Source organism: Rattus norvegicus, chromosome 13 (genome assembly GCF_021556685.1).
Source record: "Rattus norvegicus strain SHRSP/BbbUtx chromosome 13, alternate assembly SHRSP_T2T, whole genome shotgun sequence".
NCBI classification, from domain to species: Eukaryota; Metazoa; Chordata; class Mammalia; order Rodentia; family Muridae; genus Rattus; species Rattus norvegicus.
The window spans coordinates 59,626,141-59,631,130 of NC_141546.1; the positions used below are offsets into that span (position 1 = coordinate 59,626,141).

Sequence of the window (4,990 nt, forward strand, 5' to 3'; positions counted from 1 at the left end):
ATGACCCCTGTGTTAGCCCTTACAGCATTGTCCTGGAGTCAACAACCAATCACATCCTTCTGAATTTACCACCCATATCAAGTCACACAACTAAATTTGAAAGATGAGGCTATACTTCCCATGTATAAGCAATGATGGCATATAACACAGCCCATCCTTCCGCGTGAAAGACATGCAGTTTTACTCCTTTTCTGCATGAAATCACACCCAACAGTTATTTCCTTAGCTTTTATTTGCCTGTGAATTCTTGCTAGGAAAAGACATGAAACAACCACATTCAGCATGCTCCTTAGAGAATTTTTTGTCTCCCTCCGCAGATGTTTAAGAAACCTTTTCTATCTTAAAAGTTTCGTCAATAAAATTGCCATTATACCTTTCATTAAAAAAACCCAACCACCTATTCTTATTTTTGTTTATTACTATTATCATTACTATTTTTATTATTACTTATTAGAATATACTCTAAAAGTAAGTCCTACCAAGCTCTTGAAGACTTTTACCCTGACAAGACTTAAAGCTATATGTTGACCTTTTTATTATACAACAAGCCATTCCAGGACTTAGCACCTTAAACTACTGAACACTTTCTGACAGCCTCGGGAACAAAGCAGGACAACCACTGTAATGTCTCTGCCCTTATTAGCTTCATCTCTTCTGAGGTCTGTTGCTAAAAGCAATTGGAAGATCAGACAGGATTCAAGCAGAAGTAAAATAAACTTACTTCTTTGACAAAGGAGATTCAGTGACTGTTATCAAAATAAAAACAAAGAAAAACTTGCTTATTCTGCTTCCCAGCATAGAGTGGGTGGAAAAAATGGCTTTTTAAAAATATCATATATGTTTTTAACTGTTTTAATTATTACTTTTTCTAAGTTGATTGACCATCTAAAAACTTTGAAATGGTAATTGACTTCCAATTCAATTTTTTCCAGATATATCACCTTTCCAAAAGAGAAACCTAAAATGACTACAAATAATAAAATGAATCTCAAGACCTGCCTTCCTTACTAGCCTCTGTGTATGTATTCCAAGCTACCATTGGAGCAGATTCACTTCAAGCATCTCCTACCTAGATCTGTACCTCTCGTAACTGATGGCATTTGCCAGAGCAACTTCTATTCATTCTGTAATTTTAAACAATGGGCATAACATATGACACAGAAAGGTGAGTTTTAACTTTAATTTTTTGTGTGTTTTTTTTTTTACATGTTAGTATCCAACTCAGTTGAATCATTACATTTTGAGTGAAAATTTTCATTCCTTTACTACTTGTTTGTAAAATGGATAATATTCTTCTGTTTATAAGCCTAAAGGCAAGTATTTCCTATCATTATTGTTGAATCACAGTAATTTCCATTTCTCAATTCCTTTCCAATTAAGACACGTACATAGTTTTATCATCGTTATTATTTAGTGCTAGTTTATTAAATGTAGTAGAAGAAGAAGTATAGAACAGTTTTGATAATCTCTTGGGCCTTGCTTCTGTCTTTTGTGAAGGTCCAAGCTCATGTGAAGCCTTTAGATCACTTTAGAGTGTTGAGAAAGAATCCTTGTAAATGCTAGCCCGAATGTTCAAACATCATACCATTGCATTCTGTTTTTTTCTTATTTATTTTATTTACTTACATTTCAAATGTTGTCCCCCTTTCCAGTTTCCCCACAAACCCCCTACCCTCTTCCCTCTCCCCTGCTTTTATCAGGATGCTCCCCCACCTACCAACTCCAGCCTCACTGCCTTAGAATATCCCTAAACTGGGGTATCAAGCCTCAACAGGACCAAGGTCCTCCCCTCCTATTGATGCAAGATAATGCACTGGCATTATCCTATAGTGGAGAAACAAGCATTCATAGGACCAAGGGCTTTCCCTCCTGTTGATGCTGGACAATGCCATCCTCTGCCACATATACGGCTGGCGCTATGGCTCCCTCCATGTGTACTCTTTGGTTGGTGGTTTAGTCCCTGGTAGCTTTGGGGGACCTGGTTGATTGATATTGTTTTTCTTCCTGTGGATGCACCTCTTCAGCTCCTTCAATTCTTTCCCAAACTTCTCCATTGTGTTCCCATGCTCAGAACTATGGTTGATCTTAGAGCCTGAGCGATTGGAGTTATGTTGAGGAAATTTCCTCCTGTCCCAATGAGTTCAAGGTTCTTTCTCACTTTCTCCTCTATTAGATTCAGTTTATCTGGTTTCAGTTTTTATTTGTAAAAAGAATGAGCAAAAAGCCAGGCTGACTGTCAGTTTGTAAACTGACAGTCTGGGAGACTAAAGCCTATGTTTCTGTTTTCCAGAAATGAGAACCTGGATCCAGAAACCTGTGGTCAGCTAACCGCAGCCCCAGGTAGACAATCAGAAACATTTTGTCATCTAGCCTAAGTAAGAATAAGTAACTAGAATGACTAAACAACCCTCCAGAGAGGTCTCTAGAACCTACCCAATTATGTCTAATTAGACATTAAAGCAAAGAAGGGGATTTGGGGGAAGGGTGTGACTCTTTGCATTGACTTGTCACTATTGTAGTCACTCTTTGGGGTACTTACCAAATTTCTGGCTAATTGACCAAAGTGACTCTATTGTTTTACAGTCACAAAAAGGAAAGGATTGGAGGAGACATGGTCTGCTTGTTAGGATGTTTCTGAAAATTTAAAAGACAAAAACTGCAATAAAATCTAGACACACGGAGAAGGAGAGAAGAATGAGTTACTTTGGAAACAAAGAGTGAAACAAAAGTACCATGAGATCACTTATTACAGTACTGGCTCAACTCCAAAAAAATGAAATAATCGTCTCACATACACAAATATCCTCCTTGTTTACCATAGAATCATTCATAATAACCAAGATTAGAGGATCATTAAAGAAACCTACTGATAAAAAATATATTCACAGAAAATAGGCCATGATTGTGTAATGGCCTACTATATAGTGAAGAAAAAAATAAGAAATATGCAGAGATCTTATCTTATTTGAATTTGCTTAATTTCAGTTACACCTTGTTCTATGAACAATGGGTGTACATAGTATATAGCTTTGAAGAAAATATTCACCTACAAATTAAATTTAATAGAGAAATAAATGGAAATAGAAATAAATGGAAAGAATGCTGGAGAGAAAATGTTGTCTCTCAATTTTAAGAGAAATATATGATTCAAATCATAACAATTATAGGAAGATTATTGTTATTAAAGCAAATTTTAAATGATGGTGAGACTACAAAAAATTCTGATCAAAGAAAAGCAACACTATAAACCCAAGGAATAATTGTTAGCATTAATTATTATATTGCATTATTGTATTTCGGTATTCATGGTGTACATGTTCCTGTAGATTGATTGCCACTGAAATACTGAAACTCCTTAATTCGCTAATTGTTTCTTAAATCCTTAAAATTCTTTCATACCTCTAATTATTATTTATATTACAGATAAGAATGTGAGAAGTTTTTCAGAAAAGATGGAAGATGGTTTTTTTTTTGTTTTTTTGTTTTTTTTGTTTTTTTGTTTTTCTTTCACAAGGCCATTTAATTGCTCCTGTAAAAAGTGAGATGGCAATAAAGACCCAACAGTGAAAATGGCAGGGGAACTCTGACCTTGTCTTAGCAGTTCTCAGTGGAGACAGGTATGCTGGGAGTAGCTTTCATCTGTCACCCGCCTCCCTGTGACCCAGCTGGCCCGAGCTGGTCTGAAGTGGGGCCTCATCCTTGGGCCGAGGGGTCCCTTCTGCGGCTGTCTTCTCCGGGTCACAGTAGCTGCCCTCTTGGGTCCACATCTCGTTCTCCTGCCGAAGTCGCTGGTTTTCAGTTCGGAGCCTCTCCACCTCAGCCGCCAGATCTTCCACTTGCTGGCAGGGTTGCCTGCTGGGGCGTCCCTGAAGCTGCTGAAGCCTCCGAGTTTCCTGCTCAGCCTGGGACAGACTCCTCTCTAGATCCAGGTAGTCTCGCACCGCCCTGAAGGCTCTCAGTGTTGTACGGCTCATAAGCCTCTGAGAAGTCCCTCTGCTGAAATTCCCCATGCGCTCGCCCTAGCCCATCACTGTCCCCTGCTTCATTCTCCCCACCGGAGTCCGCGTGGGAGGGCCCATGGAGCACATGAGGTTAGGCTCTTCCAGGTCACGGTCATTCATAAGGAATTGGGTGGTGTTGTAGGGTGCTAGAGGCTGGCCTTTGTCGAACATCTCCTGGCGGACCCTAGAGGCCCTCTGGCTCTGCCTCTCATCCCACTGTTGCTTCTCAGCCCAGCTCAGCTCCAAGTATGGCCGCCAGTGCCGCTTGCGTTTTGATGGCCGCCTATGGTGCTTCTTCCGGGCCAGCACCGCCTCCACTGAACAGCCCCCTGGGCTCTGGGTTCGAGAACCCCTAATGTTACAACTTGAGCCATCGCCGGTTGGGGCAGTCCATTCATCCTCTGATTGAATCTCCCTTCCTGGTTGCAGAAGCACCAAAGTCATGAGGCTCATGGGCTATCTGGGGGCTCCGAAGACCACCAGAAGTCTTCGTCTTCTCCAGAGCAGCTGGTGACGCTGTATTACAGTTGGTATGGTTCAGAGTGGCCATCTTCTCCTACTCTTTCAGTAGATGATGCCGTTAACTACTCTCACCTGCTATTTGCTGTCAAGGGCTTAGTGTACACCACTACCTCTGTGTGTCTTTCTGTGCGACCGCCTGTCCATGAACTTCTCAACGCCTCACCCCTATCTCTTGCTCGGAAGATGGTTTTAATAAAACCACTAGAAATAAAGTATGCAGCACAAAGGGTTGTTCTCAGTCAACTTTCATAAGATTACACTTATAAAACTGGACAAAGGTTTGATCACACATTCACAATAAAATGTTAGAAAACTAGACACAAAGCCTCTGCTCCTTTTTATTATTCTTCATGCTTATTTTAAAAATTATTTTGTAGACTTGGTTGTCCTAGAATTTACTCTGTACACCAGACTAGTCTTGAACTCAGTATTTTGCCTGTCTCTGCCTCTTTTTAAAAGATAATTTT

General features: G+C 40.1%; 1 pseudogene; it reads right to left on the bottom strand.

The window, feature by feature from the left end:
• Window positions 1-3,635: 3,635 nt before the first annotated feature.
• LOC148001659 (protein HEXIM2 pseudogene) lies at window positions 3,636-4,634 on the bottom strand (annotated as a pseudogene).
• Between the last annotated feature and the right edge of the window lie 356 nt (window positions 4,635-4,990).